General features: G+C 40.6%; 1 protein-coding gene across 4 annotated transcripts in view; it reads left to right on the top strand.

The window, feature by feature from the left end:
* The first annotated feature begins 408 nt into the window (after positions 1–408).
* NPAS2 (neuronal PAS domain protein 2) overlaps positions 409–25195 on the top strand; it is a 288952-nt gene continuing 264165 nt past the window's right edge. For all 4 annotated transcript variants that reach the window (XM_066377218.1, XM_066377217.1, XM_066377215.1 and 1 more), the window contains exon 1: positions 409–809. The gene's annotated coding sequence lies outside the window, so the exon portion shown is untranslated. The remainder of the gene's footprint in view (positions 810–25195) is intronic.

The following is a 25195-nucleotide window of genomic DNA, read 5'->3' as shown; positions in this document are numbered from 1 at the left end:
GGAAAAAAAGGTCACGTATGTTTGGAAAAATATGTAGGTTAGTGGAACATTTCTTGCAATGGAAAGGAGAGCCGAGGGGGACGGGAGAGAGGCAGAGTGGAGCCCCTCGCACAGACAGCAGGGTGGCAGCGGGCCAGATGAGGGTTTGCACTAGGCAGAGAAGGAAGATTCCTTGCTATTCCCAGAGACAAGAACAGCACCTCGGTTGGCAGCCCCGCATCCCCTTCGCTCCCCTTGCCTCTCTTCTCTGCTGAACTCATCTCTAAGCACACACCTCCATCCCACCTCGATACCCAGAGTCCAGTCCGACCCCGAGCCCCAAGCCGGAACCTGCGGCGTATCCCGGGAAGCCTCGCGAAGTCAGAGAGGTCGTAGGGAATGCGGAGTCTACGCCGCGGGGAAGCTGGGATCTGGAAACGTCTGTCAATCGGAGCACAGGGAGTATGTTAGGCTAGATGGCAGCCAGGATCCCGTGGCAGCCGCGGAAGCCGAGGGAAGGAGGTGGAGGAAAGGGAGGAGGAGAGAGAGGAAGAGGGAGGAGGAGAGGGGAGGAGGAGAAGAAGAGGAGAAGGGGGAGAGAGGAAGAGGCGGTGGCAGCGACTCGCAGCCAGCTCTGCGTGCGGAAGAGTTTGCCGCGAGAACAGCCTGCCTCTCCACCAGCAGGGAGAACAGCCTGCCTCTCCACCAGCAGGAGCCAAGGGACCTGCGCCGCGGCGCCCGGGGATTGGTGGCCGCACAGTTCAGAGGCCCTGCGACCGCGGCGGCGAGGAGGCGCATCTCCCCGGCCCATCCACCTGGCCCGTTCCGAGGTAAGGGGCCGCACCCAGGATCGCGGGGGACGTAGGGCGGGAGGACATGTGCTCGGGACTCAGCCACCTGCTCTCCAGTGGACGAGCTGGTGGGGAGGGAGGCTGGGCACGGAGTCAGGGGCCAAGGGAGGTGCCCCCCCCCCCCCTCCAGCGCTGGATCCCGCCGCCCGAACATCTAGTTCTGCAGCAGCGGCGGTGCTGGTGACCTTCTTGTGCGTGTCGCCGTGGGAGGCTAGGAACAAGGCACCCCGAACCTCAGGATTTGGGGGTGCTAAGGCGTACCGTCGGGGTGGATGGCGGCCGTGCGCCGGGTAGCAGCCTTGATCATGACTCATTGGCTCACTGAGCCACATCACGCTCCCTCGCGAAGCGTGGAGAGCCGGTTATCCCCAAAGAGTGGGGAGTAAGCACCTCAGGCCCGCAGCTTCTCAAAGTCCTTTTGTCGGAACTGGTTCCGGGCCGGGTTGGGTGCCGAGTCGGTTCCCTGGTCGCTTAGAGGGCTCGTAGCTAGGCTTCCGGCGTCACCTTGCCACCAAAGCACCCTAGGTTGGATGCCACCGTGTCGTTTGTTGGGAGGTGTACCCCCTTCCGCAGCGAGGAGGGAGGCTCACCTTTGACCTTTCTAAAGAACGGCGCGGGTTCGATAACCAGGGGGTAGGGACAGTACCAAGGGGCTAAATGAAAACTTAGCCCCATCCTCTGCCTGCCGCTCTTTAACTGCTCAAGGTAAGACAGTTTGTTTTCAGATCTGTGATTTATAAATAATTAGTAGCCAGTGTTGATTAATCAAGATGAAAAGCTTAAAACTAAACATACACTTCCAGAAAGTCGAAAAACTCCCAAGATTGTACCCCTAAGTAAGGCTTTTAATTTGCAAGTTAAGAAGCCCTAGAGTTCAACAGTCGTTAGAAGGGATCCTGAAGGCCAGGGTTCTGCGTGTTTGGTCTTTGCACCTGCAGCTTTGGTATCTGGCCCCAAATTCATTAAATTGATTGGCCTATTTCTTTACAGGTAAAATACTGAGCAGTTCTTAAATTAACTTAATTAGAGAAGAACTGGTCATTTTTAATTATTAAGTCCCCCAACTTTTTTTTTCAAGTGAGAGGACTAGAGATAGACTCCTGCATGCTCCTCAAACTGGGGTGGGGCTGATGCTGGAATCCTCAGTGCTTGAGGCCAGCCAAGGCTGAGTCAGTGAAGCCACTGGCTGTGAGAGGTGAAGAGGGGGAAATGGGGAAGCGGCGGGGGGGGAAGTAGATGGTCGCTTCTCATGTGTGTCCTGACCAGGGATCAAACCGGGGCAGTCCCTACCTGGGCAAATGTTCTATCCACTGAGCCAAATAGCAAGGGCCCAACTTTTTTTTTTTTTAATAGGAGGGTATATCTACTTTGGACTTACCAGATAATTAGCTCTAAAGTAGTTCCTGGCAAAGTTCAGCTGCCCACCTCTGTGTGTCTCATTCTGATTTAGTCCCTGACCAGTGAATTGACCAATTAATCCCGGCTTGCATTGAAATAGATGTCCTCCTTGAGAGGCTCTCTTTCTACCACTAAGATTTCCTTACAGAAAAAGATTGTCCCAAATAACCCTGAAGCATATTTTTAAATAACTCTGGAATAAGTATAATGTTTAGAAAAGTCATTCTGATTTGCAAAAGCCCCCCCAAAAAGAGTGATTCAATGCATAGCTAAACCAGGGCCCATAGAAGTATTGACATATCTCAGCAGTCTACTTAAAGACTTAGTTAACCCTTTGAGTAGTGAGGTTTTTTTTCATGCTCACTGACCCCTGGGAGTATTTTTTTCAAAAAATGAAATTAGTTCCAGGTAGAATTTTATTAACTTAAAATTATGTTTGTTTGATAACCAACTTATGGAAACAAAAAGAACATACATTTGCCTTTTTTTAATGTTGCCTTACACATTTTTAAAATAAAATTTTTTATTTCGATCATACTCTGGATGGTTGGGAGGCCCGAGGATGTACATGAACATTCATACTACTCAAAGGGTTAAAAATAGAATGTTCAACATAAAGAAAGACACTCAATAATTGTCTTCTATCTCATAGAGAGATATGGATTAAAAGAATTTTAAGTGTGCTGCTTTTAGCTATCTTCTTCTTGGAAATGGGTGCCTTTATTTGCTGATCTGTCCCACTGTGTGCAAATGTGGAAATATTGTTATTCTCACTACTCCTCATAGTGAGGACCATGGAGGTAAGAGAAGGAAATACATTATGGAGGAAATATATTACTAATAAAATGTTACCCCCCAAAGTGTTAAGCCAACAAAAGAACCAGGTAAGGCTTTACTAATTACTGTGATGAAAACATTTCCTGATAGAAGAGTGTTCAAATGGTGACTAAAGAATTCACCTTTGGCTTGACCAGGCAGTGGCACAATGGATAGAGCCATCAGCCTGGGACGCTGAGGACGCAGGTTTGAAACCTTGAGATTGAGGTCACTGGCTTGTGTATGAGCTCACCAGCTTGAGCACGGGTTCGCCAACTTGAGCATGGGATAATATAGACATGAGTCCATGGTGACTGGCTTGAGCCCACAAGTCACTGGCTTGAAGCCCAAGGTTGCTGGCTTGAGTAAGGGGTCACTTGCTCTGCTGGAGCCCCCCCTCCTTGCACTCACCCCTCCATCCGTGCACATACAGGAAAGCAATCAATAAACAACTAAGGTGCCACAACCATGAATTGATGCTTCTCATCTCTCTCCCTGTCTCTCTCTTTCTCTTGCTTAAAAAAAAAAAAAAAATTCACCTTTATGTAGAAAATAACAACTGTTTTGAAGCTTATTTGGTCCTTTTAACAGTATGGGCTCCTTTTTCCCATTCCTGACTGTTTAAGAATGAAAATGATAAAAAGTAATAAAAATGGTAAAAAAAAAAATGGCCCGCATCACCTAATGTATATTGTTATGAAGTTGAATTGATCTTTTTTAAAAAAAATATTTTTTCACTCTTGGAAATCTTTAGAGATGGCTCTTGTTTTTAGGTTTCAAATTCAAAATTAATGATTTTTTCAGGTTAAGATAATGCACACATATACCTTTTTATATTACCATCTCTATATGTTAACTTTTTTTCAGTCTTGCTTTTGAACCTTAAGAATTCAAAGGGCTAAGTCTTTTTTCTTAATTTTTAAATCAAATATGTATTTTGTTCTTTACATGAAAAATCAGTTTTCCATTGTGATCTAAACACAGATTGTCCCATGCTGACCCCATGCACACAGAGACATCTCTTTCCCAAGAGAGGTCAGATTGAGAGGTGTTGAAAATAGCCCAGTGACTCAGTATTATTGGCTGCTTTATGCCAGTAATTTAATTGGCTGAATCATAGAAGCACCTTATTGAGTTTTACATTTAAATAGTGGAAAAGATACTTGATGCATTATTTGCTTACAACAATGTTCGATTAGCATGTTCTCGATCTTCATTCTGCTTATAGCAAAGATGGGAGGTCAAAGACTTCCACCTTCACATTCCCATAGCATCTCTTCCTGTGAGGCCTTGTGTATAATAGATGCTCAATAAATAGATGTGGAAAATGAGCTGAATTGTCACTGGAGTAATCCAGATGCTAATGGGGTACTTAACTATGAGTAATTCTGGTTTAAATCTGATGATAATAATCTAGTGTTTAGCTAAAGCTCTACTGTTGCTTACCTGAATCTTTGAGATTGAGGATCTTAGGGAAAGTTTCCCCTTGGAGACCCTTTGAACATCTTTGGATCATAAAGCAATGTGTAGTTTCCATTTTATGATTCAGAATAGAAAGGAGAGAGTTTATCTTCTACATTAGTATGGGAAAAAGTGAATTAAAGAAGATAGAAGTTGCCAACCATCGTGTCTCAAACCATACAGTGCACATGATTGCCTGGGGACCTGGTTAAATATAAATGCTGGCCCAGCAGGTCTAGGTTGGGACCCCAGATTCTGCATTTCTGACAAGCTCTCAGGTGCCTCTGATACTTCAACACACTAGCAAGGTTCTGGAATACACTTAATTTAATTCATCATATGTTTCATGAGCATCATTGTAATAGGCCTAGTTAATAGAACAATAAAGAGCACGGGCTCTCCCTGCCCTCAAGAAGCTCACAGATGAAGAAGGAATGAGAGATTCTGAAAATGAGGTCCTGCAATGACACTCTGCAAGGCAGTGGCCAGGGAGGGGCCCAGCAAAGGGGGTTTTCTGGTCAGATTCCCACATTGCTCACCATGACCTCTAGTCTGCTTTGAATGGAAAGCTTTGTGACTCAGCGACTGTGTAACTGGAGCAACTTTTATAACTTCTGTGAGACTCAGTGTCCTGCTCAGAAAAGTAGTGCAAATAATGCTTACCTTGCTGGTAGACAAGTAGTAAGAAAAGGTTCCTAAAACATTTTTCTGTGTAGTTCATCAGTTAGAGATTCAGTTTGGTTAACAAGCAAACCCAAGGCCAGCAGGAGAGAACAGGGCTAGGGCTGGAGGGCTGGCAGCTTTGGAAGTTAATCAGATGCAAATCAGAATTATTATCAAGAATGCATACATCCCCACTTTTTCCCTACATGCCCTGGATTCTGGATTGCCTTGGTGATCCCCCTCTGACTATATCTAACTGAGGTTGTTCCTGGTACCCTGTAGGTTCTGTTGATCAAGACCAACTGGTGGTTGTGGCAGTCAAACACTCCTTGAAAATATAGTGTGGAGGGCAAGGCTGGCATCTTTCCTCTCTGAGGCATGTTGGAGCATTCCCTGTGAGGGCACTTTTAAGGATTAAGGCCTTCAATCAGTCCTGTTCAGGTTAGTATATATTACCTGAAATTAGTTTTGAGTGTTTTAGAATGCACCACAAACACTTTGTACTTCATGGTCTGATATGATTGTTTCCTCCTGACATCAAGGAAGATGGGTGTTCCCAAACAGTAGTCTCCTTCACCTTGATCTTAGGAGGGTTAATCTGGGTGGCTCTCAAAAATTATTCATTCAGCATTGCTCAAGTATATATGTATGTACACAGTATGTTAGAGTCCCATATATATTTTTAGAGTTTCATTAATTATATTTATTTAGAGTGTATTATTTGCAAAAGAGACTTCTCTACTGCCACTCCTTTTCTATGCCCCTGCCCCCCAGATAACTCTTGAAAGTTATAGCAGTGGAATGTGTGGAGGAAGGCAAAGTAGAGGAGTTACTGGAACCAAGGCAGGTCTGGGGTTATGGTAACAAGGGAGGGAAGGGAGCTTCCAGTCCCCAGAATGGTGCTCAAAGCAGTGCAGAGTGAGAGGATGGGAAGTGGAACCCAGAGACTCAGACACCCAGCCCTGTGGTTTTGCTACTTTGCTGAAGGCCTCTGGAGGATTATATCCCCGGGTCACTGCAGATCATTATACTTCCAGTGGACACAAACCCATTGAAAGAAAGGCAGGTGACATAGCTGAGCCCTTCCAGCTTCATTGGAACCAAAAATGGTACTGCACAATTTAAGGAAGAATATTTGTACCTTTTGAATGTGAAAATACTGAGAACTGGAGATCATTTAAAGTTATTACTTTTCTATCAGAAAAGTATGAGATGACGTCAGAGTAATGGCGGGGTATGAAGCGATACCGATAAATCTCCCCCAAAACTCAACAAGATCTTCAACCAGAAACAGAAAAACCTATCCTTGGAGCCTCCAGATGTTTCGCAATACACCCGAAGGTATGGTCGAGCGAAAAATTGGCTAAATATATAACCAAACACCGAAGGAAATAGGGAGTAAGAAATGCTCCGCCTTCCTCACTAACCTAAATAGGGCAGCTTTCACTGGGAACTGAGAATATAGAAACTGAGGCGGGCAAAGGGGGTGAATAGATCCAGGCCACGGCACAAACGGCCGAACCAGGCTGTGGCATGGAGATTCAAGCCGAGGAAAAACTGTTCCTGTGGCAATCCAGGCAATACAAGCCAACACTCGCGCCAAACCCAAAGAAAGACAAGTGGGGCAGCCATTTTCCTTGATCCCCTGGTCGGCGTGCGCATATAGTGGGAGAGAGATTCCTTCCAAAGCCCCGGGAGTGGGCGCCCATGTTATCCTACAGAGAGGGAGAGTCAGAGGCCTTTGTGTGGGCCGAAAGCAGAATCTCCAGAACACCCCAGAGCCCTGAAAAAGCCGTGCACGGAGAGGGAGTGAGAACTAATTCCAATGCTGGAACTTTTCCGTGCGGGTGGGGGTTTCACTCAGAGGGTGAGGCGGCTGGCCTGATATTCTGGTCTGCGTGCACAGATAGTGAGCGAGAGATTCCTCCAAGTGCCTCGGCAGTGCGCACCCGTGTTATCCCACAGAGGGGCAGAGTCAGAGGCCTTCGTGTGGGCCCAAAGCAGAATCTTGGGCCGCCCCAGCACCTTGAAAAAGCCGCGCATGGAGACGGAGCAAGAGCCAATTCCAACGCTGGAACTTTTCCGTGCAGGCGGGGGTTTCACTCAGAGGATGAGACTTCCGGCCTGATATCCTGGTCTGCACGTGCAGATAGTGAGCGAGAGTTTCCTCCAAGCGCCCCGGGAGTGGGCGCCCGCCCGTGTTACTGGACAGAGTGGCAGAGCCAGAGGTCTTTGTGTGGGTGGAAGCCCCGCCTGATTATGCTAGCAGCTCTGACTGACTGAGCCTTACCCAGAGCCCTGTGCTGAGTGGGATTAGAGTGGGAGTTGCCAGATCCTTGAGCCTCTTACTATCCAGGCAGAGAAAGCAGCAACTCCATAACTGGATTATCAGGCTACTAATTGAGGAAAAAAACAGAGGTCCCCAAACTTTTTACACAGAGGGCCAGTTCACTGTCCCTCAGACCATTGGAGGGCTGCCACATACAGTGCTCCTCACACTGACCACCAATGAAAGAGGTGGCCCTTCCAGAAGTGCGGTGGGGGGCCGGATAAATGGCCTCAGGGGGCTGCATGTGGCCCGCGGGCCAGAGTTTGGGGATGCCTAGACTAGAGAAAGGCTCCAGGAACACAGACTCTCTCACTGGCAGAGCCTATAAATGCTAATGAGCCTCGACTGCCAACGAGACTGAAGCACAAAACATGAGATCGCCATAGAGACTTATCAACTGCAAACCTCTACCTGAGCGTGCCAAAGGGGCAAAACCCGGGGTACAGAGTCACCAACCAGGAAGAGGGAGAGAAAAGAAAAAGCAAGAAGATAACCTCTCAAAATCAAGAATAATCCGCAGAATTTATACCCTATCCCATTTTATTATAATTGTTCATTTGTTTCTCTTATCTTCATTCTTGATATTTTTTTTTCCTCCTCCAATTTGGTTGATTAACTCTATGCCAGTCTTACTCTCTCCTCTCCTTCAACTACACTACACATAAGTGTTACATCTCCCATTATCTTTCCTTCCTCTTCCTTTCTCTCTATGAGGGTTGCACTCCAAAACCCTTAACTCTCTCTCTCTCCTCTTTTTTCTTCTTTTAGTAGTTCCCTCTTTTTTTTCTCTCTCTCTCTCTCTTTCTTTTCTCCCTCTATATTAGTTTCTTCCTTTCTCCTTTACATCTCTTCTCATTCAAACCTCAATAACGAACAAATTATCTTATCTGGGACTCAAACTTATGTTTGTGGCATTTTGGGGGTTTTTACTTCACCTTTTTAACTCACTAGCAGTGCTCCCATCTCTGGCTCTCCATTTTATCTAGTTCTTGTTCCACTAAATACAATAGTAATTTTTTAATTTGTCCCCCCATTTTCCTGTTTTCCTCTTATTCCTCTCATCATAACCCTTAGTCAACCAACACCTAAAAGAAAATAATTTTATTCTTGACCCAAATTTTTTCCTTCTTTGCTTCTTGTGGGTCCATACCCCCTTCTCTTTTCTTTTTCTTTTTTTTCTTTTATTACTTTTCCCCAATGCAGGCCATCCATTAAGGCATTGTTAGTTCTATTTAGTACAATATAATTCACAGTTCACCACAAGATTTTTCTCAAGAATGAGGGGAGAGGAGAGGACAGGAAAAAAGGAGAGGGGGAATAATTTCCTTTTTTTTTATTTTAATTTTATTTTATTTTTCTTTATTTCATTATTAATTTTTTTAAGAAAAAAAACTTCGATTTTTTATTTTCTAACTTTTTATTCTTTATTAAGTCTTATTAATACTATCAATAAAACCACCCTCAGATGCCATTAAGGAAGAGAAAATTGAATATCATGGATACAAAAGAAAGAGAGGTAACACAGATAGATGAGGAAAAATCTATGGAGAAAAAATTTGATAGATTGGAAACCTTTTAGCTAAATGACAGAGAATTCAAGATAGAAATCCTAAAAATACTCAGAAGTATACAAGAAAACACAGAAAGGCAATTTAGGGAGCTCAGAAAACAACTCAATGAACACAAAGAATATATTTCCAAGAAAATTGAAACTATAAAAACAAATCAAATAGAGATGAAAAACTCAACTCATGAGCTGAAAAATAAGGTAATAAGCTTAGCTAATAGAACAGGCCAGATAGAAGAGAGGATTTGTGAAATAGAAGACAAGCAACTTGAGGCACAACAGAGAGAAGAAGAAAGAGACTCAAAAATTAAAAAAAATGAGATACCCTACAAGAATTATCTGACTGCATCAAAAAGAATAACATAAAAATAATATGTATATCAGAGGGAGAAGAGAGAGAAAATGGAATGGAGAACATACTCCAACAAATAATAGATGAGAACTTCCCAAGCCTGTGGAAAGAACTAAAGCCTCAAATTCATGAAGCAAACAGAACTCCGAGTTTTCTTAACCCCAACAAACCTACTCCAAGGCACATCATAATGAAATTGGCACAAAGCAATGGCAAAGAAAAAATTCTCAAGGCAGCCAGGGAAAAGAAGAATACAACATATAAAGGAAGGCCCATTAGATTATCATCAGATTTCTCTGCAGAAAATCTACCAGCTAGAAGAGAGTGGACCCCAATATTTAAAGTCCTGAAAGAGAGGAACTTTCAGCCACGTATACTATACACATCAAAGCTATCCTTCAAATATGCAGGAGAAATAAAAACATTCACAGATACAGAAAAGATGAGGGAATTTATCATCAGAAAACCCCCACTCCAAGAATTACTAAAGGGGGTTCTCCAATCAGATACAACGAACAAAAAAAAAAAAAAACAAAGCCACAAGTAAAAGCTCCAAGAAGAACACAATAAAACCAAATTTAAACTGTGACAACAACAAAAAGAAAGGCGGGGAGAGGATGGAGATTATCAGTAGCAAAGGACAATGGAGTGCAAAAGTACTCACAAAATAGTGCGCTACAATGAACAGGGTAGGAACCCTTTTCATTACTTAAAGGTAACCACCATTGAAAAAACCATCACAGAAGCACATGAGATAAAAAAGATATCAACAGTGGAAAGATGTATGGAATACAACCAAATAAAAACAAAAGATAAAAAAATGAAAGAGAAGGATCAAACAAGACACAAAACTAACAGAAAGCAAGATATAAAATGGCAATAGGGAACTCACAAACGTCAATAATTACACTAAATGTAAACGGATTAAACTCACCAATAAAAAAACAGAGTAGCAGAATGGATTAAAAAAGAAAATCCAACTGGATGCTGCCTACAGGAAACTCATCTAAGTAACGAGGATAAAAACAAATTCATAGTGAAAGGCTGGAAAACAATACTCCAAGCAAATAACATCCAAAAGAAAGCAGGCGTAGCAATACTCATATCTGATAATGCTGACTGCAAGACAGCAAAAGTACTCAGACAAAAATGGCCATTTCATAATGGCTAAGGGGACACTGAATCAAGAAGACATAACAATTCTTAATATATATGCACCAAACCAAGGAGCACCAAAATATATAAGACAGCTACTTATTGACCTTAAAACAAAAACTGACAAATATACAATCATACTTGGAGACCTCAATACAATGCTGACGGCTCTAGATCGGTCATCCAAACGGAGAATCAACAAAGATATAGTGGCATTAAACAAAACACTAGAGCACCTGGATATGATAGACATCTACAGGATATTTCATCCCAAAGTGACTGAGTATACTTTTTTCTCCAGTGTACATGGATCATTCTCAAGAATTGACCATATGTTGGGCCACAAAAACAACATCAGCAAATTCAGAAAAATCAAAGTTGTAACAAGCATATTTTCTGATTATAAAGCCTTGAAACTAGAATTCAACTGCAAAACGGAGGAAAACAAATCCCACAAAAATGTGGAAACTAAACAACATACTTTTAAAAAATGAATGGGTCAAAGAAGAAATAAGTGCAGAGATCAAAAGATATATACAGACTAATGAAAATGACAATACGACATATCAGAATCTATGGGATGCAGCAAAAGCAGTGATAAGAGGGAAGTTCATATCACTTCAGGCATATATGAACAAACAAGAGAGAGCCCAAGTGAACCATTTAACTTCACATTGTAAGGAACTAGAAAAAGAAGAACAAAGACAACCCAAAACCAGCTGAAACGAAGAAAGGAGATAATAAAAATCAGAGCAGAAATAAATGAAATAGAGAATGGAAAAATTATAGAAAAAATTAAAAGAACAAGGAGCTGGTTCTTTGAAAGGATCAACATAATTGACAAACCCTTGGCAAGACTTACCAAGGAAAAAGAAAGAACTCATATAAACAAAATCCAAAATGAAAGAGGAGAAATCACCCCGAACACTGTAGATATACAAAGAATTATTGTAGAATACTATGAAAAACTTTATGCCACTAAATTCAACAATCTAGAAGAAATGGATAAATTCCTAGAACAATACAACGTTCCTAGACTGAGTCAAGAAGAAGCAGAAAGCCTAAACAGACCTGTTAATAGAGAAGAAATCGAAAACAACATGAAAAACCTTCCAAAAATAAAAGTCCAGGCCCAGATGGCTATACCAGCGAATTTTATCAAACATTCAAAGAAGACTTGGTTCCTATTCTACTCAAAGTCTTCCAAGAAATTGAAGAAGAAGCAATACTTCCAAACACATTTTATGAGGCCAACATAACCCTCATACCAAAACCAGGCAAGGATGGCACAAAAAAAGAAAACTACAGACCAATATCTCTAATGAATACAGATGCTAAAATACTAAACAAAATACTAGCAAATTGAATACAACAACATATTTAAAAAATAATACATCATGATCAGGTGGGATTCATCCCAGAATCTCAAAGATGGTTCAACATACGTAAAACGGTTAACGTAATACACCATATCAACAAAACAAAGAACAAAAACCACATGATCTTATCAATAGATGCAGAAAAGGCTTTCGATAAAATACAACACAATTTTATGTTTAAGACTCTCAACAAAATGGGTATAGAAGGAAAATATCTCAACATGATAAAGACCATATATGATAAACCATCAGCTAACATCATATTAAATGGCACTAAACTGAATGCTTTCTCCCTTAAATCAGGAACAAGACAAGGTTGTCCACTCTCTCCACTCTTATTTAATGTGGTACTAGAGGTTGTAGCCAGAGCAATCAGACAAGACAAAGAAATAAAAGGCATCCATATCGGAAAAGAAGAAGTAAAGGTATCACTTTTTGCAGATGATATGATCCTATACATCAAAAACCCCAAAGAATCCACAAAAAGACTACTAGAAACAATAAGCCAATACAGTAAGGTCGCAGGATACAAAATTAACATACAGAAGTCAATAGCTTTTCTATATGCCAACAATGAAACAATTGAGAACGAACTCAAAAGAATAATCCCCTTTACGTTTGCAACAAAAAATAAAATAAAATACTTAGGAATAAACATAACAAAGAATGTAAAGGACTTATATAATGAAAACTGTAAACCATTGTTAAGGGAAATTGAAAAAGATATAATGAGATGGAAGAATATATCTTGCTCTTGGTTAGGAAGAATAAATATAATCAAGATGGCCATATTACCCAAAGCAATATACAAATTTAATGCAATTCCCATCAAAATTCCAATGACATTTTTTAAAGAAATACAGCAAAAAATCATCAGATTTATATGGAAGTATAAAAAACCCCGAATAGCCAAAGCAATCCTAAAGAAAAAGAATGAAGCGGGGGGTATTACAATACCTGACTTCCAACTCTATTATAGGGCCACGACAATCAAAACAGCATGGTATTGGCAGAAAAGTAGACACTCAGACCAATGGAACAGAATAGAAAGTCCAGAAATAAAACCACATATATATAGTCAAATAATTTTTGATAAAGGGGCCAAGAACACACAATGGAGAAAAGAAAGCCTCTTCAATAAATGATGCTGGGAAAACTGGAAAGCCACATGCAAAAGAATGAAACTGGACTACAGTCTGTCCCCCTGTACTAAAATTAACTCAAAATGGATCAAAGATCTAAACATAAGACCTGAAACGTTTAAGTACATAGAAAAAGACATAGGTACTCAACTCATGGACCTGGGTTTTAAATAGCATTTTATGAATTTGACTCCAAAGTCAAGAGAAGTGAAGGCAAAAATTAATGAATGGGACTACATCAGACTAAGAAGTTTTTGCTCAGCAAGAGAAACTGATAACAAAATAAACAGAAAGCCAACTAAATGGGAAATGATATTTTCAAACAACAGCTCAGATAAGGGCCTAATGTCCAAAATATACAAAGAACTCATAAAACTCAACAACAAACAAACAATCCAATAAAAAAAAGGGAAGAGAACATGAACAGACACTTCTCCCAGGAGGAAGTACAAATGGCCAACAGATATATGAAAAGATGCTCATCTTCTTTAGTTATTAGAGAAATGCAAATCAAAACTGCAATGAGATACCACCTCACACCTGTTAGGTTAGCTATTATTTCTTTTTTTTTTTTTTTTCTTTCATTTTTCTGAAGCTGGAAACAGGGAGAGACAGTCAGACAGACTCCCGCATGCGCCCGACCGGGATCCACCCGGCACGCCCACCAGGGGCGATGCTCTGCCCACCAGGGGGCGATGCTCTGCCCATCCTGGGCGTCGCCATGTTGTGACCAGAGCCACTCTAGCGCCTGAGGCAGAGGCCACAGAGCCATCCCCAGCGCCCGGGCCATCCTTGCTCCAATGGAGCCTTGGCTGCAGGAGGGGAAGAGAGAGACAGAGAGGAAAGCGCGGCGGAGGGGTGGAGAAGCAAGTGGGCGCTTCTCCTGTGTGCCCTGGCTGGGAATTGAACCCGGGTCCTCCGAGGTTAGCTATTATTAACAAGACAGGTAATAGCAAATGTTGGAGAGGCTGTGGAGAAAAAGGAACCCTCATACACTGTTGGTGGGAATGTAAAGTAGTACAACCATTATGGTAGAAAGTATGGTGGTTCCTCAAAAAACTGAAAATAGAACTACCTTATGACCCAGCAATCCCTCTACTGGGTATATACCCCAAAAACTCAGAAACATTGATACGTAAAGACACATGCAGCCCCATGTTCATTGCAGCATTGTTCACAGTGGCCAGGACATGGAAACTACCAAAAAGCCCATCAATAGATGACTGGATAAAGAAGATGTGGCACATATACACTATGGAATATTACTCAGCCATAAGAAATGATGACATCGGATCATTTACAGCAAAATGGTGGGATCTTGATAACATTATACGAAGTGAAATAAGTAAATCAGAAAAAAACCAGGAACTGCATTATTCCATACATAGGTGGGACATAAAAGTGAAACTAAGAGACATTGATAAGAGTGTGGTGGTTACAAGGGGAGGGGGGAAAGGGAGAGGGAAAGGGGGAGGAGGAGGGGCACAAAGAAAACTAGATAGAAGGTGACAGAGAACAATCTGACTTTGGGTGATGGGTATTCAACATAATTGAATGACAAGATAACCTGGACTTGTTATCTTTGAATATATGTATCCTGATTTATTGATGTTACCCCATTAAAAAAATAAAATTATTAAAAAAAAAAGAAAGAAAAGTATAGTTAATTTTTGGAAAATATATAAAAGAATGAAGTAAATGAAGATTTCTCACTATCTCAAGCTATAGTCCCCTAGGTCCTTTTCCTATGCATTCAAATGTTCTTTATGTCAGACTTTTAAAAATGAATATAATCTTGCAAAAATTTCAAATAATCCAGAACCATTTCACTCTCTGTGGCCTCCTTGGTAGACATCCTGCTCTTTCTGCCTGGTGGAAATCTGGTTTTGCTCAGGAGTCCACTCTCTACATGTCTTAGAATAAATCCTGATTGACTACACAATCCTGGTAGGTTTGCTACCTTTGCCAGTGATTGGTTCAGGTGAGCATGTGGACTTTGGCCTCACCAATAATACATAGGGATAAGTTACTGGGCAGTTTCCCTGTCCCTTAAAAGGAAGCAAAGGACCGAAGTGTTCTTTTTTTCTCCTGCACACATTATACCTGTAAGTAAGGCACCAGAGTGGGCTAGGCTAGGTTCCAGTTGAACTGCCAAAAAATGCAGGGATGAAGAATGGGACCTCCATGGTGCCCTTGACTTCCTGAATTACCCAATGAGATGTCTCTGCTTTGGAATGTTTGTGACATCTGAAAACTTTCTGGCCACTTAAAGCAGGTCGAGTTAGGTTTTCTGTTAATATTAGCAAAAAGCATCTTAACCAATGAACCCCACAGCTCTCCACCCTCCTCAGAAGATTAATACTGTTAACCATGGGGGTGCATTCTGCTATTCTTTCTTTGTTGTACTTACATATAGACCCATTATATGTATGTTTTCTTTTTAAACAAACTAAACTCATGCTATTTGTATTATTTAGTTACTCTTTTTAATGGGATAAGATTTGGGAGGAGGGGTAATTTCTTACATTTACTTCATTCTTTTTAAAAGCCACAGAGTAATATTCAGAAGTACTGCTGCACATAACTTATTTAACCCATTCCTTATTGTGAAACATTTATTGTGCTTATTTCTGTTTCTCTGCTGTTACAAACAATGCTTATCTTACCTTCCTGATCTATATATTTTCTAGTACATTTCAAGTTCTTCTCAGAGAATACTAGGAGGGGATTCCTAGGTGAAGGGGCACATCTGTTTGCAATATTGATTGATGCTGCCTAATTGATTGTCAAAATAGCTATGCCCATGACCCTTCCAACCCATGGTGTGAGAGAGTGCCTTGTCTCCATGTATTAATCTCTTCAATTTCACATGCTTGATATAATACTATTTGTAGTTTTTTGTTCCAGTGGTTTGCCTTAACCTAAACATAAGCATTTTTCCATGTCATTTAATATTCCATGTAAACATGATTTTAAAGGCTACATAATAGTTCATGGTAATCATTTTTGGAGTGTTTTGGTGGTTTGTGAGGATGCAAACAAGGGTATTTGAAGTTGAGGTTCTCTGAAAACTGAATAGTCTTGATCAATCTTGCAGTAATCTCAAATGAGTCTTGCAAATGATGATAAGAGACACATCCCTCTAGTGGTCTGTGTCCAAGAAAACTCTGAGGAAACAGCCTTTCAGCCCATTCTCAATCCAGGCAGAAGACAGGCTGCTAAAAGCATTTCAAAGAAGCTCTGTTGCTTCAGGGATCTATCGAGTCTACATTCTGAAAGACGTTTGTTCAATCACCCTTTGGGAATATGCATATTTGAAAATCACCACTCACTTGCCTGGATTTCTGGATTATCCTGCTTCCCCACTTTAAAATATTATTGCATAGCACAGTGACACTATTCACATGATGTCCTCCCAAGTGAAAGAAAAAGGCCAAAGGACAAAAAAAAGTGCTTCTGTGAGGAAACAAACCTGGGGAATGGTGGGGGTGCCTAATGAAGGTGATATCATGCTTAAGTCAATTCCCGGCCAGGGCACACAGGAGAAGCGCCCATCTGCTTCACCCCTCCCCCTCTCTTTCCTCTCTGTCTCTCTCTTCCCCTCCCGCAGCCAGGGCTCCACTGGAGCAAGGATGGCCCGGGCGCTGGGGATGGCTCCATGGTCTCTGCCTCAGGTGCTGGAGTGGCTCTGGTCGCAACAGAAGCGACGCCCCAGATGGGCAGAGCATCGCCCCCTCGTGGGCGTGCCGGGTGGATCCCAGTCAGGTGCATGCAGGAGTCTGTCTGACTGCCTCCCCATTTCCAGCTTCAGAAAAATACAAAAAAATAAATAATAAATAAAAATAAAAAATTGTGGGTTTTTTTGTTTTTTTGTGTTGTTTTTTTTTTTTACAGAGAGAGAGAGAAAGAGTCAGAGAGAGAGACAGGGACAGACAAACAGGAACGGAGAGATGAGAAGCATCAATCACTAGTTTTATTGTTGTATGTTGCAACACCTTAGTTGTTCATTGATTGCTTTCTCATATGTGCCTTGACCATGGGCTTTCAGCAGACCAAGTAACCCCTTGCTCGAGCCAGCAACCTTGGGTCCAAGCTGGTGAGCTTTTTGCTCAAACCAGATGAGCCCATGCTCAAGCTGGCGAGCTCGGGGTCTCAAACCTGGGTCCTCTGTATCCCAGTCCGACACTGTATCCACTGCGCCACCCCTTGGTCAGGCAAAAAAGTTCTTTTTGAATTTCCAGTTTCTGTGAAGTTTCGTTGTGTTTGAATAAATTAGCTGTTCAAAGTGGTCAGCTGTCTAACCTCTGTGTAAATACAAAATCTCTTGTTTCTATCTTGCCATGTGTGTAAGAATGGATCTCTGTTAAGTAGCTGAGTCTCAACCCCTTGTATGTGCTTCTTGGTTGGTATTGTTAGAATGAACATCCACAAGGCTATGCCAGTGTTTCTGACAGCTTGAGTCTGGCAGCTTTGGTATGTATTGCAAGTTGTTGATATGGGCTCCGCATAAAAAATTCAGCCTTTCCTTCGGGTGTGGCAGCATTGATCTATGATCTGATTTTAACTCACAGCATGTGAATGGTCATCACTCTGTGGGTCAGCAGCATTTTTAAATGGTTTCATGAAAATGGCTTGTGACTTGTAGCAGAAAGTGTTGGCACCCTGACATGGTCACTGTAGCCAAGTGACCTTGGCAAGTCATATATACCCATAACTCAGTCTTTTCATCATATAAAAGGGACATATTAATACAGAAGGGTAAAAATTGAGAGGGGAGAATGTTGAAGAATTTTATATAAAAAAGAAAAATTATAATCATGTTCTTATTACTCATTGCTGTGACCAACTCATCACGCAGACACCTTCCCATTGAAGTAAATGCCAGCTTCCAGGTGATTTCTTTTTGAGTGAAGTCTTGTTTTTTTCCGACCAAGTACATGCTAACAATTAAAAATACAGTATATTCTACTGTTCTCTTGAAAACTAATGTTATGGGAAAAGTGAAATACTGAAACTATAGAAGACAAACACTTAGAAGGTCCTGGCAATGGCTCAGGGATATATAGTCTGCTTCTGAGTGCTTTTGCTATTAATAAGAGCAAAGTAGCCTGATAGCCCTTCATGTCTGAAAATTCAGTTCAGCTCAAGTAGAATCATATATTCCCATGCATTATAACGTTTTATGGAATATGTGGAGCATTTTGCCATGATGAATGTGACATGTGATATTTCTTGTGGCCTTTTGTTTTTTCTGAAGAATGTTGGTCTGCAGGATGGCAGCCCAGCTCTGACAACCATTGGGAGGATCTTGTTACTTTTCTCCTGTGTCAGAATACCCTGATTTTTAATGGAATCAGGGATTTAGTCATTGGATCACATGTAAAAGCACACATACAAACACACACACGCACATACATTCCATTCTGGTTAATAAGTTGGTCTTGATGTGGAAGGAGAGGACCTGTGATGGACTGAATGTCTGCTTCCTACCCCCAATTTGTATATTGAAAACCTTAATCCTTATTTGATGGCATTTGGAGGTGGGGCCTTTGGGAGGTTATTAGATCATGAGGTTGAAGTCTTCATGGATGGATTAGTGCCTTTATAAGAAGAGGCCATTGAGCTAGGTTACCTTCTTTCCACCATGTGAGGACACAGTGAGAAGGCCCCCATAAACAGCCAGGAAGAGGGCCTCACAAGAACTGGGCAAAGCTGGTACTTTGGTCAGCCTCCAGAAATGTGAAACATAAATTTTATGTTTATGCCATTCAGTCTATGGTAACTCGTTATAACAGCCTAAATGGACTAAGACAAAAACTCAGTGATCACCTGGTACAATATGGGTCATATTTTCCAGATAAAAATTAGAGGTTCAGAAAGCAAAAGGGGGATCCAAGATAGTGGCAATGTAAGTAAATGTTGTACTCACCTCCTCCCAGGACCAGACTGAGATTACAACATATTTAAGAACACTCATCCTTTCCTAACCAGGTAGTGGTGGTAGAGTGGATAAAGCATCAGCCTGGGACGTGAAGACCCAAGGTCACTGGCTTGAATGTGGGGTCATCTGCTTGAGTGTGGGATTGTAGACATGACCCCATTGTTGCTAGCTGAGCCCAAAGGTTGCTGGCTTGAAGCCAATGGTCACTGGCTTGAGCCAGGGGTTCCTGGCTCAGCCAGAGCCCTCCAGTGAAGGCACATATGAGAAAGCAATCAAGGAACAACTAAGGTGCCACAACTGTGAGTTGATGCTTCTCAACCAAGACTACATTACCCAGCAAGGCTATCATTTAAAATTGAAGGAGAAATAAAGAGCTTCCCAGACAAGGAAAACTTAAAGGAGTTTGTTACCATCAAATTGGTATTACAAGAAATGTTTAAGGACCTGCTCTAAGAAAAAGAAGAAGAAAGAAGAGGAGGAAGAACAGAGAAACATAGTTAAAACAATAACATGACAATAAATACATACCTATAAATAATCACTTTAAATGTAAATGGCTTAAATGCTCCAATCAAAAGACATAGGATAGTTAAATGCATAAGAAAGCAAGACCCATATGTATATATACTGTCTACAGAATACCTATCTCCGAGTAAAAGATACACACAGACTAAAACTATAATGAATGGATTAACAATGAGATCAAGGAAGAAATAAAAACTTTCTTGAAACAAATGAAAAGGAACATACACAAACCCCAAACCCATGGAACACAGCAAAAGCAGTCCTGAGAGGTGAGTTCATAGTACTACAGGCATACTTTAAGAAGCAATAAAAATCTCAAATAATCTAACCCTGCACCTAAAAGAACTAAATAAAGAACAATAAAGAAAGCCCAGAGGAAGTAGAAGGAAAGAAATAATAAAGATCAGAGTGACATAAAGGCTAAAAAAAAACCCCACAAAACAAAAGATCAATGAAACCAAGAGCTGGTTCTTTGAAAAGGTAAATAAGATTGATAAAACTTTAACCAAATTCATTAAGAAAATGGAGAGAGGACCAAATACTATAAATAAAATCAGAAATTAAAGAGAAGTAACAACTAGCCCTGGATGGTTAACTCAGCAGTAGAGCATCGGCTTGGCATGTGGAAGCCCCGGGTTCGATTCTTGGCCAGGGAACACAGAAGAAGCACCCATCTGCTTCTCCACTCTTCCCCCCTCTCCTTTCTCTTTGTTTCTCTTTTCCCCTCCTGCAGCCAAGGATCCATTGGATCAAAATTGGCCTGGGCACTGAGGATGGCTTCATGGCCTCCACTTCAGGTGCTAGAATGGCTCTGGTTGCAATGGAGCAAAGGCCCAGATGAGTCGAGCATTGCCCCCTAGTGGACATGCCGAGTGGGTCCTGGTCGGGCACATACAGGAGTCTCTCTGCCTCCCTGCTTCTCATACCAAGAAAAAAAAAGAGAGAGAAATAACAACTAACATCACCGAAATACAAAGGATTATAAGAAAATACCATGAAGAACTATAAGCAATTGAACAACCTGGGGAAAATGAATGAATTTCTAGAAACATACTATCTTCCAAAACTGAATCTGGAAGAATAAAAAGACCTGAACAGACTTATAACAAATGAAATAGATACAGTTATCAAAAAAATCCCAGCAAACAAAAGTCCTGGACCAGATGGCTTTACAGATGAATTTTACCAAACAATCAAAGGAGAACTAATACCTATTTTTCTCAAGCTATTCCAAAAAATTCAAGAGGAAGAAAGACTTCCAAGCTCATTTTACAAGGCATGAATTATCCTAATTCCTAAACCAGGTAGAGACACTACAAAGAAAGAACACTATAAGCCAATATTTCTGATGAACACAGATGATAACATTCTCAACAAAATATTTGCAAACTAGATCAAGCAATACATTAAAAAGATCATATATCATAATCAAGTGGGATTTATTCCACAGAAGGAAAACTGGTACAATATTTTCAAATCAATAAATGTGATTCATCACATAAACAAAATGAAGGATAAAAATCACACTATCGTATTAATAGATGTAGAAAAAGCATTTGATAAAATCCAGCACCATTTGTGATCAAACTGAGCAAAGTGGGAATACAGGGAACATACCTCAACATGATAAAGTCCATCTATTGCAAACTGACAGCCAACATCACACTCAATGGGCAAAAATTAAAAGCAATCTCCTTAAGATCAGGAATAAGACAGAAGTGGCCCATTTCACCACTCTATTTAACATAGTTCTGGAAGTTCTAACCACAGCAATCTGACAAGAAGAAGAAATAAAAGGCATCCAAATTGGAAAACAAGATATAAAACTGTCGTTGTTTGCTAACATGATACTATACATAGAAAACCCTAAAGGCTCAGCCAAATAACTACTAGACCTGATAAATAAAATCAGCAAAGTGCCAGGATATAAAATTAATATTCAGAAATTAGTGGCATTTTTATACACCAATAATGAACTGCCAGAAAGAGAAGTTAAAGAAAATCCCATTTACTATTGCAGCAAAAAGAAAGAAAGAGAAAAAGAACTGAAGAATAAATTTAACCAAGGAGGTAAAACACTTGTATTTAGAAAATTATAAGACATTAAAAATGAAATTGAGGAAAATACTAACAAGTGGGAGCATATACTGTGTTCATGGATATAAAAAATTAACATCATTAAAATGTACATATTACCCAAAGCACATCTATAGATTCAATGCAATTCCAATTAAAATACCAATGGCATACTTCACATTTCTAGATCAAATATTCCAAAAATGTATATGGATTAAAAAAAAAACCTGAATAGCCTCAGCAGTCTTGAAAATGAACAAAGTGGGAGGTATCACACTTCCTGATATCAAGCTATACTACAAGGCCATTATAATCAAAACAGCCTGGTATTGGCATAAGAACAAGCATACAGGTCAATGGAACAGAACAGAAAACCCAGAAGTAAACCCAGACCTTTATGGTCAATTACTATTTGACAAAGGAGACAAGAGCATACAATGAAGTAAAGACAGTCTCTTTAATAAATAGTGTTGTGAAAATTGGATAGGTACATGCAAAAACAAATAAGAAACTAGACTACCAACTTACAACATTCACAGAAATAAACTAAAAATGGATAAAAGACTTAAATATAAGTCACAATGCCATAAAAATCCTAGAAGAAAACATAGGCAGTAGACTCTCAGACATCTTGTAAAAGAATATTTTTGCTCATATATCTCTTTGGGCAAGCAAAATAAAGGACAGAATAAACAAATGGGACTACATCAAACTAAAAAGCTTTTGCACAGCAAAAGACACCATTAACAAAATTAAAAGACAACTTACTCAATGAAAGAAGGTATTCATCAATAATCTGAGAAGGGATTAATAACCAAATTTTATGAAGAACTAATAAATCTCAACACCATGAAAGTAAACAATCCAATTTAAAAATGGGCAAAGACCTGAATAGATACTTCTCAAAAGAGAACATACAGATAACTAATAAGCATATGAAAAATACTCAGCATCACTAATCATTAGAGAAATGCAAATTAAAACCACAGTGAGATATCACCTCACATCTGACAGAATAGTTTTCCTAACAAATCAGTAAGTGCTGGCAAGGTTGTGGAGAAAAGGGAGCCCTGCTGCACTGCTGGTGGGAATGCAGATTTGTGCAGCCACTGTGAAAAGCAGTATGGCATTTTCTCAAAAAAATTAAAAATGAAACTGCCTTTTGACCTAGCTATCCCACTTTTAGGAATATATCCTAAAAATCCCAAAACGTTAATTCAAAAGAAGATATGCACCCCCATGTTTATTGCAGCATTGTTTACAATAGCCAAGATATGGAAACAATCCAAGTGTCTGTCAGTGGACGATTAGATTAAAAAGCTGGGGTTACATATACACAGTGGAATATTATGCGGCAGTGAAAAAGAAGGAAATCTTACTTTTTGTGATGGCATAGGTGGACCTGGAGATTATTATGCTAAGTGAAATAAGCCAGGCAGAGGAAGATAAATATCATATGATCTCACTTATTTGGGAAATCTAATGAACACAATAAACTAGGAACAAAACAGAAACAGAGGCAGAGTCACATGGAATGATGGACACCTGTCAAAAGGAAGGGGTAAGAGGGGACGGGATCAAAGGACATAAAGATATTAACCAAAATATATATACATAACACATAGATACAGACAATAGGATAGCAACAGCCAGAGGGAAAGTTGGGGCAAAGAGGGTAGAATGGAGTAGAAAGAGACTTTGCATGGGGAATGAGGGACACAATGTGTGTAGAGGATGTTATATTGAGCAGGACACTTGAAACTATGTTAACACTGTAAAAATAAAATTTTTAAATAGAAGACATGCTATAAGAAGAGATAAAGAAGGACACCACATAATAATAGAAAGAGCAATCCAACAAGAGGTTATAACCCTTGTAATTATTTACCTGCCCAATGTAGGAGCGCCTAAATATATAAAACAAATCTTGATAGACATAAAGAGAGAGATCAATAGCAATACAGTCATAGTTGGGGGCTGGGGGTGGATTTTAACAACCCACTGATATCAGTGGATAAATATTCCAGACAGAAAATCAACAAAGAGATGATGGCCTTAAATGACACATTATATCACCTGGATTTTATTGGTATCTTCAAAGCATTTTATGCCAAAGCATCAGAATACACATATTCTTTTTAAGTGCACATGGAACATACCCTTGGCTAGACCACATGTTAGGACACAAAACAAGTCTCAGTAAAGTTAAGAAGATTGAAATTATATCAAGCATCTTCTCTGACCACAATGGTATGAAGCTAGAAATAAATCACAAGAAGAAAACCAAAAAGCACACAAAGACATGTTACTGAACAATGAATGGGTTAAAAATGAGCACAAGGAACAAATCAAAAGATACCTTAAAACAAATGAAGATGAGAACCTGACCAGGCAGTGGTGCAGTGGATAGAGTGTATGACTGGGACACAGAGGACCCAGGTTCAAAACCCTGAGGTCTCCAGCTTGAGCACAGATTCATCTGGCTTGAGGGTGGGATTGATGGCTTGAGTGTGGCATCATAGACATGACCCCATGGTTGCTAGCTTGAGCCCAAAGGTCACTAGCTTGAAGCCCAAGGTCACTGGCTTGAGTCCAAGGTTGATAGCTTGGGTCACTAACTCTCCTGGAGCCCACCAATCAGAGCACATATGAGAAAGCAATCAATGAACAACTAAGGTGCCACAATGAAGATTTGATGCTTCTCATCTCTCTCTCCTTCCTGTCTCTACCTATCTTTCTCTCTCTCTGTCTCTATCATTTGAAGAAGAAGGAGGAGGAGGAGGAGGAGGAAAAGAAGAAGAAGAAGAGGGAGAGAACATGACAATCCAAAATCTATGGGGCACAGAAAAAGCATTCTTAGGAGAAAAATTCATAGCATTACAGGCTTACCTCAAGAAACAAGAAAAATCTCAAATGAAAATTCTAACTTAACACTTTAGCTTGGAAAAGAACAAATGAATCCAAAAGTGAGTAGATGAAGGAAAAATAAAGGTCAGAGCAGAAATTAATGTAATAGTATCTAAAAATTAAAAAAGATCAATGAAACCAAGAACTTGTTCTTTGAAAAGGTAAACAAGGGAGATGACGTCAGAGTAATGACGGGGTAGGAAGCGATACCGATAAATCTCCCCCAAAACTCAACAAGATCGTCAACCAGAAACAGAAAAACCTATCCTTGGAGCCTCCAGATGTTTCGCAATACACCCAAAGGTATGGTTGAGCGAAAAATTGGCTAAATATATAACCAAACCCCGAAGGAAATAGGGAGTAAGAAATGCTCCGCCTTCCTCACTAACCTAAACAGTGCGGCTTTCACTGGAAACTGAGAATATAGAAACTAAGGCGGGCAAAGACGGTGAGTAGATCTAGGCCGCAGCACAAACGGCTGAACCAGGCTGTGGTACAGAGATCCAAGCCGAGGAAGAACTGTTCCTGTGACAACCCGGGCAATACAGCTAACACTCATGCCAAACCCAGACAAAGAAAGACAAGTGGGGCAGCCATTTTACCCGATCTCCTGGTCGGAGCGCGCAGATAGTGGGAGAGAGATTCCTTCCAAAG

Source organism: Saccopteryx leptura, chromosome 3, assembly GCF_036850995.1.
Source record: "Saccopteryx leptura isolate mSacLep1 chromosome 3, mSacLep1_pri_phased_curated, whole genome shotgun sequence".
NCBI classification, from domain to species: domain Eukaryota; kingdom Metazoa; phylum Chordata; class Mammalia; order Chiroptera; family Emballonuridae; genus Saccopteryx; species Saccopteryx leptura.
Note: the sequence above shows the minus strand (reverse complement) of the source record. Positions and strands in the feature narration are given on the sequence as shown.